Source organism: Balaenoptera physalus, assembly GCF_965194825.1.
Source record: "Balaenoptera physalus genome assembly, chromosome: 15".
Lineage (NCBI taxonomy): Eukaryota > Metazoa > Chordata > Mammalia > Artiodactyla > Balaenopteridae > Balaenoptera > Balaenoptera physalus.
In genome coordinates this window covers 35032061-35054879 of record NC_138894.1, presented here as the reverse complement: position 1 = coordinate 35054879, position 22819 = coordinate 35032061, and the positions used below count along the sequence as shown (strand labels likewise).

The window sequence follows — 22819 nt, the reverse complement described above, 5'->3', positions numbered from 1 at the left end:
ATTTTTTAAAATAAATAAATAAGTAGCATAGTTGTTTCATGGCCTTTTCTTTCAATGAGTGTGTGTTGAAGAGTGAGGATGAGGTGAGAGCCATGACTGCTGTTTTGTAGGTTAACCTCAGTTCCCTTGTACCTCTTATTGTGGGAGCATCTCGTTGCCCTCACTGTGATTCTAGGGGTTAAAGAAACACTCCTTATTTTTGTCAGTATGGCCTCTGAACACATGCCAACTACTCACATGCTGCTCAACCAAAGATAGAGTTCTAGGCCAGTGCTGACTTACTGAAAAACAGTATGTCAGGTTGTCAGTGCAAACTATACTTTAAGGCTAATTTAAGGAATTTCCAAGGGGAAGTTTGACCTCATGAAATTTATGCCCCAAGTGCTGCCTTTAGAATCTGGTCCCTTCTGTGATGCGACTCCCTATATTCCCATTTTGGCCACAATCTGACAGTAGGTCCCTTGTCCACTCCATTTTTTCCCAGTTAAATCAGCATCCCCATGCCATCACTTGTTTCCTATTGAATCTATAACCTTTTATCCTTTCTATTTCCCTAGATCTTTTTGACCTTTGACACACCAGTGTACTTGACCTACAGAACCCCAAACCTCAGTTAATCCAAGCATTCAATTGCTCAGTATATTGCTGCTGAAGAAATTTACACAAGAGTGCTTTCCAATCAAAGTCTCCAATTTCATCTGGGTCTTTATACCTGCTCATCAATCCCTCTCTGTATTAGAAGTTATGCCCCTTTTCATCTCTCCAGCACTTAATTCAACCTCTTTGCTCTTTCCTCAAATCTCTTTCCCCATTATCTTCTTCTCAGCTAAGGACTTGCCTATTCCATTGGGAAAATTGAGGCCATTAGGCAAGAACTCTCTCAACTTCTTTCCCAATCACCTACAAATTAAAGCCTCTCTTGACCTGTCCCTGTCTCCTTCCCTCTTGCCTCAGGGAAAGTGGTTTCTCCCTCCACCAGGCTTGGAATCTCTCTCACTTCTCAGGAATTTGTTCACTGACCTACAACTCTCTCCCCTGTATCTTCAACCTCTTCTTCACTCACGGTGCTTTTCCTTAAGCACTTGCTCAAGTCAAATCCTCCCTATCTTACTATCCTATAACTCTTCATCATTTCACAGCCAGGATATTTGAAAGAGTCATCTACAAGTACTGTTGTTAATTATTTCACTCAAAACCACCGCAGCCATGTTTCTGTCCCCACCACTCCAGTGAAACTCTGTTCCCTGAGGTCACTGATGACTTCCTGAATGCCAAACCCAACAGACCCTTGCATTTCCTTATCTTATGTAACTTCTCACTTTATTCCTCTTTGAAATTCTCTTGTTACTTGGTTTCTGTGATACCACACTGTCCTGGTTTTCCTCTACCCTGTCTGAACCAGCTTAGCACCCCTAAAATCTCCCTCCTCACTCTGGCCATGAAGGAAAGGGCTGCCATTACAATCTAAAAATCTATACAGCTATGATCTATTGTACCAGTCCTTAGGCCAGTGGTTCTCAAAGTGTGGTCCTAGACCAGCTGCCTCAGCATCACCTGGGAACTTGTTAAAAATGTAAATTATTGGGCCCTGCCCCAGATTTACTGAATCAGAAACTGTGCAGATGGATTCCAGCAAACTGTGTTTTAACAAGCCCTCCAGGTGCTTCTGAAACAAGCTCAAGTTTGAGAATCACTACCTTAGGCCTCTGACTCCCAGCTTTCCACCCCAATTAAAATGTCTTCATTTATGTGGTTACATCTCTGGGGGTACTTCCAACTAATAGCTGGGAAAGCAACGATTGAAAGATGACCTTAGCCATTTTGGCTTTGCCATGATGCCTGTATGTTTGGGCAGAACCTTGAAAATTTTTTGGCACTTAATAGTCAGCATCCTGAGTGTCCATAGTGAAAAGGAGCAAGAATTTATAGGGAAGGGAAAATCACAGTAGGAAAGGCAAATATATAAAGGGATTGACGATCACTTAAATAAGGCAGTACATAGATTAAAAAACAATTAAAATTTTTTGTAAAAGTGATTGTAACTACAATTAACAGCAAAAGGATAAGCATGAAGATGTAAAATAGGACCTCAAAATCACAAAATGTAGGGGAGGGGGATATAAAAATATAGATCTTTTAGAATGTGTTTGGACTTGTATGACTCTCAGTTTGAATGTCCACAGAACTCTGGATAATACCCTGATGCATTCCCCAAACTGACATCTCAGTAGTCATGTATTCTACGCAGTCCTCGCTGTCTGCTAAGTGCTTCCCCTGGAAAAATCTGGGGAAGTGGGGGCCTGGTAGTTCAAGGTAGAGTTTCCAGGGTCTTGTTCTAGCCAGCCAAGAGGTGGGCACACTTACCAAAAAGAGGCCTTTGATGTGGAGTGGGGCCTCTGCTGTCAGACAACCAGAGTCTCGTGAGATTGCCAGATTCTCCTGATAATTCGTTCCTGACATTTTCACCCTCATTGTTCCAATATCAGACTTCCATAGGAAGGAACGCTTGGGTGATGAAGATTTGTACAGCCAAGGTGCTTATTACACAAGTTTCTCTCCTGGACACTTTTATGGGTCTGTCCTCCTCCATGGCTCTTCCCTGCTTTTGAATCCTGGCTTTGCCCTTTACTAACCAGGTGACCTTGGTCAAGTTGTTTAACCTGTTTGAGCTTTAGTTTCTTCATCTGTAAGATAGATATAAAGATACTACCTTTTAGGATTGTGAGGATTAATTAATGTTAAGCTTTTAGCACTGTGTCTGACAATAATAGGCATTTCATATATGGGGTTTAGTATGAGTATTATTACTTTTTTTTTTAATAAGCCACCTACCATGGTTTATGTCTGGAGATTTTGTGGCTGTGTCTCTTGTAGACAGAAAAAAAATCCAAACACTGAGAAAATATACAGAGAAACAGAATGACTTTAAATCCAAGTTCCAGCAGGACACTGGGAACAGAATATTAGGTTCAAAGAGATCAAATGAGAGAAACAAGATCACACAACAGGAAAGCTCTAACTGAAGCCATTTCAGATTTTTAGTTTAATGATTTGTATAGTGGGTTAATTTTGCTTTCTGCCTGATTCAGATACCATGGGGAGAATAAAAGACTACTTTGATAGAATCAGGGGATATATAAAAGAGTATTTAGTGGATTGCCAACAAAGTTCTGAATAGATTTTCCCTCTCCTTTTTTTTCAACATTTAACAAAATATAAGTAGAACATGTTTATGATAGAAAAATCAAATAATTCAGAAAGGCAAAAAAAGAAAGAAACCTGTAATCACCAGTTAATGTTTTGGAGTGAATCCTTCCACTTAATTTATGAACACACACACACACACACAAACCAGAAACACATGCCACATATATATATTTTTTAAAAATATTTATTGGGGCTTCCCTGGTGGCGCAGTGGTTGAGAATCTGCCTGCTAATGCAGGGGACACGGGTTCAAGCCCTGGTCTGGGAAGATCCCACATGCCACGGAGCAACTAGGCCCGCGAGCCACAACTACTGAGCCTGCGCGTCTGGAGCCTGTGCTCCGCAACAAGAGAGGCCACAATAGTGAGGGGCCCGCGCACCGCGATGAAGAGTGGCCCTCGCTTGCTGCAACTGGAGAAAGCCCTAGCACAGAAACGAAGACTCAACACAGCCAAAAATAAATAAATAAAATTTTAAAAAAAAATTTATTTATTTATTTGGTTGCACTGGATCTTAGTTGCAGGAGGCGGGCTTCTTAGTTGTGGCATGCAAACTCTTAGTAGCAGCATGCATGTGGGATCTAGTTCCCTGGCCAGGGATCGAACCTGGGCCCCCTGCATTGGGAGCACAGAGTCTTAACCACTGCACCACCAGGGAATTCCCACCACATATATATATATATATATATTTTTAAAGCCATTCCTTACGTGCTCCCCCCAACTTTTTTTTTTTTTTTTTTTAATTTTTTGATTTTATTTATTTATTTATTTTTGTCTGTGTTGGGTCTTCGTTTCTGTGCGAGGGCTTTCTCTAGTTGCGGCGAGCGGGGGCCACTCTTCATCGCAGTGCGCGGGCCTTTCACTATCGCGGCCTCTCTTGTTGCGGAGTACAGGCTCCAGACGCGCAGGCTCAGTAATTGTGGCTCACGGGCCTAGTTGCTCCGCGGCATGTGGGATCTTCCCAGACCAGGGCTTGAACCCGTGTCCCCTGCATTGGCAGGCGGATTCTCAACCACTGCGCCACCAGGGAAGCCCCCTCACCGCATATATTTTTAAAAAACAAATGGACTTGCACTGGATATACTATTTTGTAATCTGCTTTTTCCACTTAGTAAGATGTTATGAAAGTTTTCCATAGGCGTTATTTTAAATGACAACGAAGTATTTAATTACGTGGATGTACCTCAATTTATTTAACTAATACCATAACTGATGAATCCAATGACATTATAGATAATGCAATGAGGAACATTGTTGTATATATGTATTTTTCATTAATAAAATGATAATTGAGGTATAACATACATACAAAAATGCAGGAATTATATGTGCATAGCTTGATAAACCATCGAAAAATAAATATACCCAGGAAACTCCTCCCAGCTCAAGAAATAGAAATATACCAGCATCCCAGAAGTCCCCCATTGTGTCCCTCCTAATCACTACCCTGTTCCCATTCCTCAATCTTAACCATTATTTTGATTTCAAGTACCATAGATTATTATTGCCTGCTTTTGCATTTTATATACATGGAATCCTACAATATATATTATTTTGTGTATGGCTTCTTTCACTCAGTGTTATGAGATTGATTTAGCATTGGTTTGTTCATATTCATTGCTCTATACTATTCCATTGCATGAGTATACCTTTATTTATGTATTTATTTGTTTGTATGTTTGTTTTTGGCCCCTCCCTGTGGCTTGTGGGATCTTCATTCCCTGACCAGGGATCGAACCCGGGCCCTCAGCAGTGAAAGCACAGAGTTCTAACCACTGGACCGCCAGGGAATTCCCTATCATAATTTATTGATTGATATTATTGTTAATGGACACTTGGGTTGTTTCCATTCTTGTCTATTAAGAAAAATATTGTTCATAAATGTTCTTCTACATGTCTTTTGGAACACAAATGTATATATTTCTGGAGTATAGGAGTAGGAGTAGAATTGCTGAATCATAGTATATTTTCAACTTCAATTTATTTTCACTTCCAAAGGGATTGTATCAATTTATATGTGTGAGAGAGCTCATTGCTCCATATTCTCTCCAACACTATATTGTCAGTTATTTTAATTTTAACCATGCTGGTAGGTAATATCTCATTGTTGTAATATTTTGCATGAGGTTGTGCCCTTTTTAATATGTTTATTGACTATTTGGATATTCTCTTTTGTGAAATGTCCATTCAAGTCTTTTGATGATTTTTCCATTTGGTTGCTAACTTTTTCATTCTAAGAGTTCTTTCTGCAGTCTGGAAAAGAGCCATTTGTCAGTTATATGTGTGCTATGGCCTGAATGTTTTTGTCCCCCCCAAATCCACATGTTAAAGTCCTAGCCCACAATATGATGGTATTAGGAGGGAGGGCATCTGGGATGTGATTAGGTCATGAGGGTAGAGCTGTCATGAGTGGGATTAGTACCCTATAAAAGAGACCCCAGAGAGATCTCTCACCCTTCGTCCATGTGAGGACACAGAAAGGAGATGACTCTACATGAACCATACAGCAGACCATCACCAGACAATGAATCTGCAGGTGCCTTGATCTTAGACTTCCCACTCTCCAGACTGAGAAATAAATGTTTATTGTTTGTCACCAGTCTGTGGTATTTTTGTTATAGCAGCTTGAACTAAGACAATGTGTTACAGATATCTTTGTTAGTATGTGGCTTATACTCTTTTTTTTTTTAAACATTTTTATTGGAGTATAATTGTTTTACAGTGTTGTGTTAGTTTCTGCTGTATAACAAAGTGAATCAGCTATATGCATACGTATATCCCCATATCCCCTCGCTCTTGCATTTCCCTCCCACACTCCTTATCCCACCCCTCTAGGTGGTCACAAAGCACCGAGCTGATCTCGCTGTGCCATGCAGCTGCTTCCCACTAGCTATCTGTTTTACATTTGGTAGTGTATATATGTCAGTGCTACTCTCTCACTTCGTCCCAGCTTACCCTTCCCCCACCCCATGTCCTCAAGTCCATTCTCTATGTCTGTGTCTTTATTGCTGTCCTGCCCCTAGGTTCATCAGAACCATTTCTTTTTTTTTAGATTCCATATATATATGTGTTAGCATATGGTATTTATTTTTCTCTTTCTGACTTACTTCACTCTGTATGACAGACTCTAGGTCCATCCACCTCACTACAAATAACTCAATTTCGTTTCTTTTTATGGCTGAGTGATATTCCATTGTATATATGTGCCACATCTTCTTTATCCATTCATCTGTCGATGGACACTTAGGTTGCTTCCATGTCCTGGCTATTGTAAATAGAGCTGCTATGAATATTGTGGTACATGACTCTTTTTGAATTATGGTTTTCTCAGGGTATATGCCCAGTAGTGGGATTGCTGGGTTGTATGGTAGTTCTATTTTTAGTTTTCTAAGGAACCTCCATACTGTTCTCCATAGTGGCTGTATTAATTTACATTCCCACCAACAGTGCAAGAGGGTTCCCTTTTCTCCACACCCTCTCCAGCATTTATTGTTTGTAGATTTTATTTTTTTTTGCTAAAACATGAGTCTTGCTTAACTCTTTTTTTTTTTTAACATCTTTATTGGAGTATAATTGCTTTACAATGGTGTGTTAGTTTCTGCTTTATAACAAGGTGAATCAGTTATACATATACATATGTTCCCATATCTCTTCCCTCTTGCGTCTCCCTCCCCCCCACCCTCCCTATCCCACCCCTCTAGGTGGTCACAAAGCACCGAGCTGATCTCCCTGTGCTATGCGGCTGCTTCCCACTAGCTATCTATTTTACATTTGGTAGTGTATATATGTCCATGACACTCTCTCACCCTGTCACATCTCACCCCTCCCCCTCCCCATATCCTCAAGTCCATTCTCTGGTAGGTCTGTGTCTTTATTCCTGTCTTGCCACTAGGTTCTTCGTGACCTTTTTTTTTTTTCCTTAGATTCCATATATATGTGTTAGCATACTGTATTTGTTTTTCTCTTTCTGACTTACTTCGCTCTGTATGACAGACTCTACCTCCATCCACCTCACTACAAATACCTCCATTTTGTTTCTTTTCATGGCTGAGTAATATTCCATTGTATATATGTGCCACATCATCTTTATCCATTCATCCGATGATGGACACTTAGGTTGCTTCCATGTCCTGGCTATTGTAAATAGAGCTGCTATGAACATTTTGGTACATGACTCTTTTTTTTTTTTTTTTAATATTACAGCAATAGCCTAATTGTAACTCTTTTTTTTTTTTAATTTATTTATTTATTTATGGCTGTGTTGGGTCTTCGTTTCTGTGCGAGGGCTTTCTCTAGTTGCGGCAAGTGGGGGCCACTCTTCATCGCGGTGCGCGGGCCTCTCATTATCGCAGCCTCTCTTGTTGCGGAGCACAGGCTCCAGATGCACAGGCTCAGTAGTTGTGGCTCACGGGCCTAGTTGCTCCGCGGCATGTGGGATCTTCCCAGACCAGGGCTCGAACCCGTGTCCCCTGCATTGGCAGGCAGATTCTCAACCACTGCGCCACCAGGGAAGCCCCACATGACTCTTTTTGAGTTATGGTTTTCTCAGGATATATGCCCAGTAGTAGGATTGCTGGGTTGTATGGTAGTTCTATTTTTAGTTTTTTAAGGAACCTCCATACTGTTCTCCATAGTGGCTGTATCAATTTACATTCCCACCAACAGTGCAGGAGTGTTCCCTTTTCTCCACACCCTCTCCAGCATTTATTGTTTGTATTTTTTTTTTAATCATCTTTATTGGAGTATAATTGCTTTACAATGGTGTGTTAGTTTCTGCTTTATAACAAAGTGGATCAGTTATACATATACATATGTTCGCATATCTCTTCCCTCTTGCATCTCCCTCCCTCCCACCCTCCCTATCCCACCCCTCTAGGTGGTCACAAACCACCGAGCTGATCTCCCTGTGCTATGCGGCTGCTTCCCACTAGCTATCTATTTTATATTTGGTAGTGTATATATGTCCATGACACTCTCTCACCCTGTCACATCTCACCCCTCCCCCTCCCCATATCCTCAAGTCCATTCTCTAGTAGGTCTGTGTCTTTATTCCTGTCTTGCCACTAGGTTCTTCATGACCTTTTTTTTTTTTCCCTTGGATTCCATATATATGTGTTAGCATACTGTATTTGTTTTTCTCTTTCTGACTTACTTCGCTCTGTATGACAGACTCTAACTCCATCCACCTCATTACAAATACCTCCATTTCATTTCTTTTTATGGCTAAGTAATATTCCATTGTATATATGTGCCACATCTTCTTTACCCATTCATCCGATGATGGACACTTAGGTTGCTTCCATGTCCTGGCTATTGTAAATAGAGCTGCTATGAACATTTTGGTACATGACTCTTTTTGAATTATGGTTTTCTCAGGGTATATGCCCAGTAGTGGGATTGCTGGTCATATGGTAGTTCTATTTTTAGTTTTTTAAGCAACCTCCATACTGTTCTCCATAGTGGCTGTATCAATTTACATTCCCACCAACAGTGCAGGAGTGTTCCCTTTTCTCCACACCCTCTCCAGCATTTATTGTTTGTAGATTTTTTGATGATGGCCATTCTGACTGGTGTGAGGTGATACATCATTGTAGTTTTGATTTGCATTTCTCTAATGATTAATGATGTTGAGCATTCTTTCATGTGTTTGTTGGCAATCTGTATATGTTCTTTGGAGAAATGTCTATTTAGGTCTTCTGCCTATTTTTGGATTGGGTTGTTTGTTTTTTTGATATTGAGCTTCATGAGCTGCTTGTAAATTTTGGAGATTAATCCTTTGTCAGTTGCTTCATTTGCAAATATTTTCTCCCATTCTGAGGGTTGTCTTTTCGTCTCGTTTATGGTTTCCTGTGCTGTGCAAAAGCTTTTAAGTTTCAATAGGTGCCACTTGTTTATTTTTGTTTTTATTTCCATTTCTCTAGGAGGTGGGTCAAAAAGGATCTTGCTGTGATTTATATGGTAGAGTGTTCTGCCCATGTTTTCCTCTAAGAGTTTTATAGTGTCTGGCCTTACATTTAGGTCTTTAATCCATTTTGAGTTTATTTTTGTGTATGGTGTTAGGGAGTGTTCTAATATCATTCTTTTACATGTAGCTGTCCAGTTTTCCCAGCACCACTTATTGAAGAGACTGTCTTTTCTCCATTGTATATTCTTGCCTCCTTTATCAAAGATAAGGTGACCATATGTGTGTGGGTTTATCTCTGGGCTTTCTATCCTGTTCCATTGATCTATGTTTCTGTTTTTGTGCCAGTACCATACTGTCTTGATTACTGTAGCTTTGTAGTATAGTCTGAAGTTAGGGAGCCTTATTCCTGCAGCTCCATTTTTCGTTCTCAAGATTGCTTTGGCTATTCGGGGTCTTATGTGTTTCCATACAAATTGTGAAATTTTTTGTTCTAGTTCTGTGAAAAATGCCATTGGTAGTTTGATAGGGATTGCATTGAATCTGAAGATTGCTTTGGGTAGTATAATCATTTTCACAATGTTGATTCTTCCAATCCAAGAACATAGTATATCTCTCCATCTGTTTGTATCATCTTTAATTTCTTTCTTCAGTGTCTTATAGTTTTCTGCATACAGGTCTTTTGTCTCCTTAGGTAGGTTTATTCCTAGGTATTTTATACCTTTTGTTGCAATGGTAAATGGGAGTGTTTCCTTAATTTCCCTTTCAGATTTTTCATCATTAGTGTATAGGAATGCAAGAGATTTCTGTGCATTAATTTTGTATACTGCTACTCTACCAAATTCATTGATTAACTCTAGTAGTTTTCTGGTAGCATCTTAAGGATTCTCTACGTATAGTATCATGTCCTCTGCAAACAGTGACAGTTTTACTTCTTCTTTTCTGATTTGGATTCCTTTTATTTCTTTTTCTTCTCTGATTGCCATGGCTAAAACTTCCAAAAGTTGAATAATAGTGGTGAGAGTGGGCAACCTTGTCTTTTTCCTGATCTTAGAGGAAATGGTTTCAGGTTTTTCACCATTGAGAACGATGTTGGCTGTGGGTTTGTCATATATGGCCTTTATTATGTTGAGGTAGGTTCCCTCTATGCCTGCTTTCTGGAGAGTTTTTCTCATAAATTGGTGTTGAATTCTGTCGAAAGTTTTTTCTGCATCTATTGAGATGATCATATGGTTTTTATCCTTCAGTTTGTTAATATGGTGTATCACATTGATTGATTTGCATATATTGAAGAATCCCTGCATTCCTGGGATAAACCCCACTTGATCATGGTGTATGATCCTTTTAATGTGCTGTTGGGTTCTGTTTGCTAGTGTTTTGTTGAGAATTTTTGCTTCTATGTTCATCAGAGATATTGGCCTGTAGTTTTCTTTTTTTGTGGCATCTTTGTCTGGTTTTGGTATCAGGGTGATGGTGGCCTCGTAGAATGAGTTTGGGAGTGTTCCTTCCTCTGCTATATTTTGGAAGAGTTTGAGAAGGATAGGTGTTAGCTCTTCTATAATAGTTTGATACAATTCGCCTGTGAAGCCATCTGGTCCTGGGCTTTTGTTTGTTGGAAGATTTTTAATTACAGTTTCAATTTCAGTGCTTGTGATTCGTCTGTTCATATTTTCTATTTCATCCTGGTTCAGTCTCGGAAGGTTGTGCTTTTCTAAGAATTGGTCCATTTCTCCCAGGTTGTCCATTTTATTGGCATATAGTTGCTTGTAGTAATCTCTCACGATCTTTTGTATGCAGTGTCAGTGGCTACTTCTCCTTTTTCATTTCTAATTCTATTGATTTGCATCTTCTCCCTTTTTTCCTTGATGAGTCTGGCTAATGGTTTATCAATTTTGTTTATCTTCTCAAAGAACAAGCTTTTAGTTTTATTGATCTTTGCTATTGTTTCCTTCATTTTTGTCCCATTTATTTCTGCTCTGATCTTTATGATTTCTTTCCTTCTGCTAATTTTGGGTTTTTTTTGTTCTTCTTTCTCTAATTGCTTTAAGTGTAAGCTTAGGTTGTTTATTTGAGATGTTTCTTGTTTCTTGAGGTAGGATTGTATTGCTATAAACTTCCCTCTTACAACTGCTTTTGCTGCATTCCATAGGTTTTGGGTCGTCGTGTTTTCATTGTCATTTGTTTCTAGGTATTTTTTGATTTCCTCTTTGATTTCTTCAGTGACCTCTTGGTTATTTAGCAGTGTATTGTTTAGCCTCCATATGTTTGTATTTTTTACAGATTTTTTCCTGTAATTGATATCTAGTCTCATAGCATTGTCATCAGAAAAGATACTTGATACGATTTCAATTTTCTTAAATTTACCAAGCCTTGATTCGTGACCCAAGATATGATCTATCCTGGAGAATGTTCTATGAGCACTTGTGAAGAATGTGCATTCTGTTGTTTTTGGATGGAATGCCCTATAAATATCAATTAAGTCCATCTTGTTTAATGTGTCATTTAAAGCTTGTGTTTCTTTATTTATTTTCATTTTGGATGATTTGTCCATTGGTGAAAGTGGGGTGTTAAAGTCCCCTACTATTATTGTGTTACTGTCAATTTCCCCTTTCATGGCTGTTAACATTTGCCTTATGTATTGAGGTGCTCCTATGTTGGGTGCATAAATATTTACAACTGTTATATCTTCTCTTGGATTGATCCCTTGATCATTATATAGTATCCTTCTTTGTCTCTTGTAATAGTCTTTATTTTAAAGTCTATTTTGTCTGATATGAGAATTGCTACTTCAGCTTTCTTTTGATTTCCATTTGCATGGAATATGTTTTTCCATCTCCTCACTTTCAGTCTGTATGTGTCCCTGGGTCTGAAGTGGGTCTCTTGTAGACAGCATATGTACAGGTCTTGTTTTTATATCCATTCAGCCATGTCTTTTGGTTGGAGCATTTAATCCATTTACATTTAAGGTAATTATCGATATGTATCCTCCTATTACCATTTTTTAAATTGTTTTGAATTTGTTTTTTGTAGGTCTTTTCCTTCTCTTGTATTTCCTGCCTAGAGAAGTTCCTTTAGCGTTTGTTGTCAAGCTGGTTTGGTGGTGCTGAATTCTCTTAACTTTTGCTTATCTGTAAAGGTTTTAATTTCTCCATCGAATCTGAATGAGATCCTTGCCAGGTAGAGTAATCTTTGTTGTAGCTTTTTCCCTTTCATTACTTTAAATATGTCCTGCCACTCCCTTCTGGCTTGCAGAGTTTCTGCTGAAAAATCAGCTGTTAACCTTATGGAGATTCCCTTGTATGTTATTTGTTGCTTTTCCCTTGCTGCTTTTAATATTTTTTCTTTGTATTTAATTGTTGATAGTTTGATTAATATGTGTCTCAGCATGTTTCTCTTTGGGTTTATCCTGTATGGTACTCTCTGTGCTTCCTGGACTTGATTGACTATTTCCTTTCCCATGTTAGGGAAGTTTTCAACTATAATCTCTTCAAATATTTTCTCAGACCCTTTCTTTTTCTCTTCTTCTTCTGGGACCCCTATAATTCGAATGTCGGTGCGTTTAATGTTGTCCCAGAGGTCTCTGAAACTGTCCTCAATTCTTTTCATTCTTTTTTCTTTATTCTGCTCCCTGGCAGTTATTTCCACCATTTTATCTTCCAGCTCACTTATCCATTCTTCTGCCTCAGTTATTCTGTTATTGATTCCTTCTAGAGTATTTTTACTTTCAGTAATTGTGCTGTTCATCACTGTTTGTTTGCTCTTTAGTTCTTCTAGATCCTTGTTAAATGTTTCTTGTATTTTCTCCATTCTGTTTCCGAGATTTTTGGATCATCTTTACTATCAGTACTGTGAATTCTTTTTGAGGTAGGTTGCCTATTTCATCTTCATTTATTTGGTCTTGTAGGTTTTTACCTTGCTCCTTTGTCTGTAACGTATTTTTTTGTCGTTTCTTTTTTTTTTTTTTTTTTTTTTGATGGGTGGTGCTGTATTCCTGTCTTACTGATGTTTGGCCTGAGACATCCAGCACTGGAGTTTGCAAGAAGTTAGATAGAGCTGGGTCTTGGTGCTGAGATGAGGACCTCTGGGAGGCCTCACTCCGATTGATATTCCCTGGGGTCTGAGGTTCTCTGTTAGTCCAGCAGTTTGAACTTGGACCTCCCACCACAGGAGCTCAGGCCCGACCTCTGGCCTGGGAACCAATATCCCGCAAGCTTCGTGGTGCAGTTAAAAAAAAAAAAAAGGTAGAAAGAAAGAAAAAAGGAGCAGTACAATGTCAAAGAATAAAAAACAAATAAAATTAGAAAGATAAAAAATAGATTAGGAAAAATAAAGCTATAATTGAAACAACTGCAACAAGGTAAAATAAAACCACAGCAGAAAAAAGAAAAAAAAAGGTGGGGGGGGGGGTTGGCAACAAGCCGAAAGGAGAGATCACTAACAAAGTATAAAGAATAAAATAAAATTAGAAAAATAAAAGATTTATTAGGAAAAATAAAAATATAAAAGAATCAACAACAATGAATCAACAAGGAACCCCAATCTAAAAGAGGAAAAAAGAAAAGGAAAAAAAACAAATAGCCTTGGCTATGGGGGCAGAGTTTAGGTGAGGTGGAACTTAGGCCGGGGCAGGGTTTAGGGTGGGGCAGGACCTAGGCGGGTGGGGGGGTGACGTTTGAGTGTGGGGTGGGGCCTACGCGGGGCAACTTTCAAGCATGGGGCAGGGCCTCTGCTTAGGACCTGTGCAGAAGGGGAGAGGCAGCAAGTGGAAAGGAGGGCCTCTGGAGTGTGGGATTCCGGAGTCTGTCGGTAGGGCCCTGAGTGAGGGTGTGTGGGTGGGGTTTAGGCCCAGTTCGTTGGAGGGGGTGCCTGAGTGTAGAGGTGGAACCCTGGGTGGGCATGTAGGCACAGGGCTTGGGCTCTGTGCTGCAGAAGGGAGGTTCTGAGGGCAGAGCCGAAAAGGCTTATCAGTGCCTAAGTGGACAGGGAAAGCACTGGCCCCATTCCCTTCTGTTCCTTTGTGCCCCTAAACCACCATCTCCCCCAGGGTCTCCTCCGCCATTTCCGCTGGACCCCTAACTGTGGATGGGTCCCACTGGGTGTAGGAACTCCTTCCCTCCCTCAGCCACCCCTCAGAGGTGCCGGCCCAGATGTCCAGCCTTTAGTTTTGCTCACCCTTCCCTCCCTCCCACTCCCTCAGGACCCACGCTGCTGGAGGGGCCCTCAGTGGGCAGAGGATCAGGCCCAGGATCTCAGCAGGTTCCTGGGGGACCCAAGTGAGCAGGGGAAATGTGGCCACGCTCCCTTTTGATCCTCTGCCCTCCCAGTGGTTCCCCAATTTCCCCCTTCGGGCGTGGGATCCCTTCCCCTCCCCCAGCCTCCCCTCAGGGGTGCCAATCCCGTCCCGCCTACACATCTCCTCTCCCTTCACTCCCCTCATGCCCCACGTCCTACCCAGTCACTGGGGTTTCCTCCTGTCCCCTTAGGTGTCTGTGGTCCCCCACCGGTGCCTGGCAGGTGCCCTAGATGTGAGGAGATGCAAATTCAGTATCCTCCTAGTACGCCATTTTGACTCCGCCCTCTACTCTGTATTCTTTATGATGTCCTTTGGTGAGCAACAGTACCTGATCTTAATGGAATCAAATTTATTAATCGTTTCCTTCTTAGCTAAGCACTTTGTGTCCTGTTTAAGAAATTTTTGCCCTACCCCAAGGTCATGAAGATATTCTCCCATGTTTTCTTCTAAATCTTTATTGTTTCACCTTTTGCATTTAGATCTGCAATCCACCTGGGAATGATTCTTGGGTATGGTGTGAGGTGTGGTCAAGTCTGATTTTTTAGGTAGGTATATTCCATCGACTCAATACCATCTACTGAAAGGACTATTTTTTTTTCTTTTCTGCTCTACAGTGCTACCTTTGTCATTAATTCAGTGTCCATGTATGTGTAGAACTGTTCCTGGACTCTAGTCTTCTCCATTTATCCATCTTTTTACCCGGACCACACAGTCTTAATTACTTAGTTTTATAGTAAGTGTTCATATCTGTTTGTGTAGGTCCTCTCACTTTGTCTCCTTCAGCAACTGTAGATGAGACTATGGAGCAAGAGGAAGTCTTCTATACTGTTAGAGGATGTAAACTGGTACATGCACTTTGAAAAACAGTTTGGCAATACATGCTGAAGATTCATATATGTTATGACCTTGCAATTCCATTCCTATGTATATACCCAACAGAAATGTATGCAGAAGTTCACTAAGAAAGTATGTACAAGAATATTCTTAGAAACATTATTTATGAGAACAAAAATCTGCAAATAACCCAAATGTCCATCAACAGTTGAATGGATGAATGCATTGTGGTATAGTCATCTACATAGCCATACAAATGAATGGATCCAGGGTGTGACTGTGTCCTTCTACAACTATAGCTCCTGTCAGGTGGCTCCTCCATCCCCCAGCTCTTGATGGGCTCCTGTAAGACATCTCCTCTTGTCTTCAGGGCTCCTGTAAGACATCTCCTCTTGTCTTCAGGCTTTGGAGGCGTAACAGCTTCTCACTGTTGTGAGTCTGTAAGTACAGTAATCCTGCCCACATGTCTGTATCTAGCTCCTTCATTACATCTTTTTATTAAATTATATATGATGAATTATTTTTCTTGCCAGGACACTGGACAACATACATACACACACAAACTTTTCATATGGATGCATAAATGTGATCATATCATGTATGCAACTGTTAAAAGTTTTATACAATTAAACTGTTCTAATACAATCTCTATTTTATTTCTTTTTTTTTTTTTTTTTTAGATTATCAGATTCTAGAACTAAGAGAGACTTAAAAACTCAGCCTAGCCAATCCCAACTTTGGGCAGATAAACTGTTTTCACCATGTAACATATGTGTCACTGTGACCCAGAGAGGTTAAAACCCTTACTTCAGGTCACACAGCTGTATTGGTGGCTATGTGAAGACTTGAACCCAGGCCCCTGATACTGAGCCAGTGAAATACCATTCCTCTTACACAATGGTTCTTAAACTTGGCTGCACTTTGGATCACCTGGGAGCTTTAAAGAATATTCATGCCTGGGTCTCGCCTCCAGAGAACTTAATATAATTGGCTGGGGTGTGACTGGGGTATAGGAAGTTTAAATATATATATTTTTTGTTATAAAATAAAACACCACTACAGAACACCACACAAATAAAACGTGTGGCTTAATGAATTATTTTAAGGTGAACACTATGCAGACAAAAAAAAGTAGAACTTTGCCAGGCATTCCAGAAGTTCCTTCCATGTACCCCATCCCAATCACACATTCCTTCCTCCCATAAGTAACCACTATCCTGACTTTTATAGTATCACTTCACTGTTTTCCTTTTTTATAATTTTATCACCCAAATGTGCATTCCTAGATACCACAGTTTACTCTTGCCCATTTAAAAAAACATATTCAAAAAAAAAAAAAAGAAAAAAGGAATTCCCTGGTGGTCCAGGGTTAGGACTTGGCACTTTCACTGCCCAGGGCCCGGGTTCAATCCCTGGTTGGAAAACTAAGATCCTGCAAGCCACGTGGCGTGGCCAAAAAAAAGAAAAAAAAAATTTATATAATGTTAAGTATCTTTTAATCTGTAGGTTCCTCTTCAATCTTTTCTTTTGCTTTCAGGCCTTTTGATCTGTAGAGTCTCCCCGGGTCTGGAGTTTGTTACTTGAATACTCTTGGTACAGTTCAGTGTGTTCCTCTGTCCTCTGAATTTCCTACAGATAGACAGCTGGTCGAGAGGATGCAGAGATACAGGTTTGATATCTTTGACAAAACTATAAGTATTATATGGCAATACTATAGGAGGCACATGGTGTCTGGTTGGCATTTTCTGTGATTTTTAGCAGATGCATAATGCCTATATCTATTATTCACTGGGGGAGGCTTGCCAAATGTTGATATTCTGATGCTATAATGTCGTTTCATTTTTTATTGGAATACTCCTATAAAAACACACTTTCCCTCATCCACTCTTTTGTTATACAGTAGTAAAATTCATATAGAAAAGGTAGGATAATTGTTATATTTATTCCTTTTATTTTTTTATTATTTACTTATTTTTTAATGATATTCTTGTCTGCTTACATTCTTTTTATGTATGTATGTATGTATGTATGTATGTATGGCTGTGTTGGGTCTTCGTTTCTGTGCGAGGGCTTTCTCTAGTTGTGGCAAGCGGAGGCCACTCTTCATCGCGGTGCGCGGGCCTCCCACTATCGCGGCCTCTCTTGTTGCGGAGCACAGGCTCCAGACGCGCAGGCTCAGTAGTTGTGGCTCACGGGCCGAGTTGCTCCGCGGCATGTGGGATCCTCCCAGACCAGGGCTCGAACCCGCGTCCCCTGCACTGGCAGGCAGACTCTCAACCACTGCGCCACCAGGGAAGCCCTATTCCTTTTATTTACCAGTTTCAAGATAATAAATCAGTTCCCTATTATTCTCTGAAGGTGACCAATTCTTGTTTTTAAAAGTATCATTATGAACTCGTAGATTTAGACATATTTGATGAATTTCAATCCATTGCAATTATTATCATTATTGAAGCTCAAATAGTCTTATGGCCAGTGAGAACCTCCTCAGATTGGCTGTTGAGTCCTTTTGACATAATCCTAATAGTCTTCAGTAGCTTCCTTGCAATCTGGTATTACAAGATGCTCCAGGTTCATCTTATACATTTACTTGCCCCAGACTTGAGATGAGATATTTCTTCAGAAGTCCTGATTTGGTTTCCCCCCCCCCCCCCACCTCACGGCTTCTGGGATCTTACTTCCCCAACCAGGGATTGAACCCAGGCCACAGCAGTGAAAGTACCACGTCTTAACTACTGGACCGTCAGGGAACTCCCCAGAAGTCCTTATTTTTTTTAGTGAGAAATGATATTTCAAGACTAGAGTCTAGATACTAAGGGATGCTCCTTGTTACATAGTTGCTTATTATCTTTAGGCTTTTTCAGCAGACAGAGCTAAATAATTCATGAATTCATATTAATATTTATAATTCCAATGAAAGACTATAGAACTTGTTTAACCTCTTCTCTATTATGATAGCCTTCTTTCTTTTATGCTGAGAATCCTGGTTCTCAAGGATATAGGGGATGACAAATTACTCATTATTTTTATCCCATATTACACATATGACTGTCAGAATAACAATTCTACTACTACCACCAATATAATTGCTGAAAACACTTAAAATTTGCATAATCCTTCTCTGTTCTCTCTCACCATTAAAAAAAAGAGTTGTTCTACCAGGACAACTGGATCCCACATTCAAAAGAATGAAATTGAACCTCTTTATGCCATAGAAAAAAATTAACATGGATCAAAGATAAAAATGTAAGAGCTAAAATGGTAAAACAAACTCAAAAGATAACATAGGTGCAAATCTTTATGACCTTGGATTAGTCAACAGTTTCTTAGATATGACATCAAGAGAACAAGCAAGAAAAAATAGGTAAACTGACATCATTAAAACTAAAAACTTTTGGGAACTTCCCTGATGGCACAGTGGTTAAGAATCTGCCTGCCAATGCAGGGGTCACAGGTTCAAGCCCTGGTCTGGGAATATTCCACATGCCGCGGAGCAACTAAGCCCGTGAGCCACAACTACTGAGCCTGCACTCTAGAGCCTGTGAGCCACAACTACTGAGCCCTTGCACCACAACTACTGAAGCCCGCACACCTAGAGCCCATGCTCTGCAACAAGAGAAGCCACCTCAATGAGAAAGAAGCCCGCGCACCACAACGAAGAGTAGCCCCCGCTTACCACAACTAGAGATAGCCCACGTGCAGCAATGAATAGCCAACGCAGCCAAAATTAAGTAAATAAATACATTTATATTAAAAAAAACTAAAAACTTTTGTACTTCAAAGGATGCCATCAAGAAAGTGAAAAGACAACCTACAGAATGGGAGAAAATATTTGCAAATCATGTATCTGATAAGGGACTTGTAGTTAGAATTTATAAAGAACTATTACAATCCAATAATGAAAAGGACAAATAATCCAATTTAAAAATAAGCATTGGATATGAATAGACATTTCTCCAAGGAAGATGTACAAATGGACAATAAGAACATGAATAAATGTTCAGCATCATTAACCACTGGAGAAATGTAAATGAGAACCACAACGAGACATCACTACACACCTACTGGGATGGCTATTATCCGAAAAGATGAGAAGTCAGCATCCTTATACATTGCTGATGGAAATATAAAATGGTGTAAACTGCTTTGAAAAATAGTCTGGCAGTTCCTCAAAAAGTTAAACATAGAGTTGCCATATGACCCAGCAATTCCATTCCTAGGAATCTACCTAAGAGAAATGAGAACACACAAAAAACTGTGCACACAAAAACTTGTATAGTTGACCCTCGAACAACTGCTGGGGTTGGGGTGCCGAACCCCCAGCAGTAGAAAATCCATATATAACTTTATAATCTGCCCTCCGGACCTGCGGCTCCAGAGGATTCAACCATCTGGGGATTCAACCAACTGCAGATCAAGTAATACTACGTAGTATTTATTGAAAAAAAATCCACATATAAGTGGACCCGAGGACAGTTCAAACAGTTCAAACCTGTGTTGTTCAAGAGTGAACTGTACAATCTGACTACAAAGTAGTCAGTCACAAAGGATCACATGATGTATGATTCCATTTATATGAAATGTCCAGAGTAGACAAACCTATAGAGTCAGAAAGCACATTAGTAGTTACCTGGGGCTAGGGGGTTTGGCTGGGAGGTTTAGGAAATAACCGTCAAGAGGTATGGGATTTCTTTTGGGGATAATGAAAATGTTCTAAATTTGATTGTGGTGATGGTTGCACAACTCTGTAAATATGTTAAAAGCCATTAAATTGTATACTTTAAATGGATGAACTGTAGAGCATATGAATTATAACTCAATAAAGCTATTTTTAAAAATTAAAAATAAAGAAGACACTGACATATTTACATTGTCAGAGTACATATTCATTATATATGATACTCTATCTTTTAACTCTCATTTATTCATAGTTCTACAGGTAATTATATATTGAGTGCCTAACATCTGCCCTTATATCAGTGACTCTCTAGTTATTTTGGTGGTCTGAAGCTCTTTCTCTGATAGATTTTTCCAGGAAGGGCTCATAAGAATAATATTCCCTGGTCTTCACATGTTGATAATAGTTCCTCTATGTCCTTTATATCTGAAAGTAATTTGGGGGGGGTATAAAACCCTTGTTTCACATTTTCTTTCCTTGAGTATCTTATGTTACTCCTTTTCTCTCTCTCTCTTTTTTTTTCCTGGTGTAAAGCATTGTTAAAAAATTCTGGGGCTTCCCTGGTGGCGCAGTGGTTGAGAATGTGCCTGCCAATGCAGGGGACATGGGTTCGAGCCCTGGTCTGGGAAGATCCCACATGCCGCGGAGCAACTGGGCCCGTGAGCCACAACTACTGAGCCTGCGCGTCTGGAGCCTGTGCTCCGCAACAAGAGAGGCTGAGATAGTGAGAGGCCCGCACACCGCAGTGAGGAGTGGCCCCTGCTTGCCACAACTAGAGAAAGCCATCGCACAGAAACGAAGACCCAACACAGCCATAAATTAATTAATTAATTAATTTAAAAAATATTTTATTTCTAAAAAAATTCTGATGATAATCTAATTTCCTTTTCCTTAAAAATCACATGCTCTTTTTTCTAGACATTGAGACTTTCTCTTTTTCTTTAAAGTCCAATAATTTAAAATAATGTGTGGTACTGTTTGCTCTGGGTCAATAACCTCAACTGCATGGTATGTTCTTTTGCATGTGCAGTTTCAAATCTTTTCTATATTCAGGAAAGAGTTGTCGTTGTTGTTATTTGTTTTATTTTTTAATTTATAAGTTGTAGCACTTGTTCTATGTCCTTGCTTTGGTTTTCTCCTTTAGGAATTCCTATTCCCTGTGTGTTTGATCTCCTTTACCTTTCTCTCTCTTCATTTCTTTTTTATTTAAAAAAATTTTTCCTCTTTTTCACTTTCTATTTCTCTTCAGATATTATCTTGTATTTACTTGCTCTTGTGTTCTTTCTTGTTTAGTCTTCATTTATGAAATGATTTTTTTCCTTTTGATTCTTATTCTTCCTTGAGTTTGGTCACCTCATTTCTGAGTTTTTCTGATTTATGTAGTTTTCTGTGTTTTCTATAATTTTCTTAATATTTATTTTGAAATAGTATGTTACAACTTTTGTGGGCATGTCTTTTTGGCATGCTTTTGTTGTCTTTGGGATGTTTTATGCTTCTTATTCCCTTTTTTCTTATAATAATTTTGTGTGAGATTTGACTTTGAAACTACGTATTCTGTTTCTTACTTTTGTGTGAAATTAGTTTTCCTGAACTTATAAAGAAATAAGATGGAGTTCAGGAAAGTTTTTCTAATTTCATAGAGCTCCCTCTTCTGTTGTTTCTGTGTAGTGTTCAGAAATACGGTGGTTTGCTTTCTGGGGTTTTCTGGTTCTGTTCCCCTCCCCCATTTAGCTCTAGAGTTTCTATTTCCATGCAATATTTGGGACATACTTATACTAAAAAATTATTTATTGTTTACCGAAATTTGAATTTAACTGGGCAGCCTGTATTTTTACTTGTTAAATCTGGCAATCCTAGTTGTAAGTATTTTTCATGTATGTTGGTTTTGCTATCTAGTTGTTCTGCTGTTGTTATGTGGAGATTTGTAGAGGCTGAAAAACTATGCTGATGCTACTACTGCCACCTTCCAGGAATCCATCATGTAATTTTCAAACGTCTCCTTTCCTTTCTTCTTTCTTCCTTGGTATAGTCTTCCCTTCCCTCACACATATATCACCCCATATCTCCTCTGATAACCCATGTTCTAAACTCACTGCCTGTTTTTCTACAGTTTTTATTATATTCATATAATCATGTACATTAAGCATTATACATGGTTTCCTTTTAATTTTTTTTTGACAGAAACAAGATCATATGTACTTTTTTTTTTAATCTTTCTTTTTTGTCAACATCCTAAGGAAATTGCTCCAAGTCACCTTATAGAACTCTATTTCCTTCCTTTTAATTATAGCATTCAGAGATGTGCATGGACTGTTAAATAATTCAGCCATGTTCTTAGTGTTGGGCCTTCACTTTGTTTATGGATTTTTGCTGCTACAAAAGCATCTGTAATAGACACCCTTCCATAAATCCTTACATGTGAGTTCTTTTGTTTCCATGAGGTAGACTATCAGGAGTATATTTACTGGGCAGAAGGTGTTTCTCATTGCTGCAGGAATGAAGATTGGGTCATTCAATATCCGTTGCATCCCTCTTCTAGCATGCTTTCCCATAGAAGCAGGGATGGAAAACTAAAACAAAATCCTAGACTCCAATTAGTTCATCCAAGTTAATACACCTGTGCAGGATTAGTTGCTAGAAGTGAGCTATGTGAAAGTGGTTATGCATATCATGTGGTGGAAGCATTTGATTCTTTTGGGGGAAGCTGTGTTGGAGTTCCTTTCTACTGTCTTTCTCCAGCCTCGTACATGTCTATAAAAGGTAGTGGTAGCAGTAGAATGTCCACTGGGACCTTCCACGGTGAGGTTGGGTGTTTCTCCTGGCTGCGTTATCACCCCCAATTTCCTGGAAATTCTTAAGACAATATTATATAGCAAATCTCTCTTTATTAAAACATGCTAGAGTAGA

The 22819-nt window shown here is 39.4% G+C and overlaps 1 long non-coding RNA gene across 1 annotated transcript; it reads left to right on the top strand.

Annotated features, from left to right (window-relative positions):
• Positions 1–9547: 9547 nt before the first annotated feature.
• Positions 9548–22327, top strand: LOC309643407. The gene is made up of 2 exons (XR_014253721.1): positions 9548–14945; positions 16772–22327. It is a non-coding gene; the product is annotated as an uncharacterized lncRNA (long non-coding RNA).
• Positions 22328–22819: the final 492 nt, after the last annotated feature.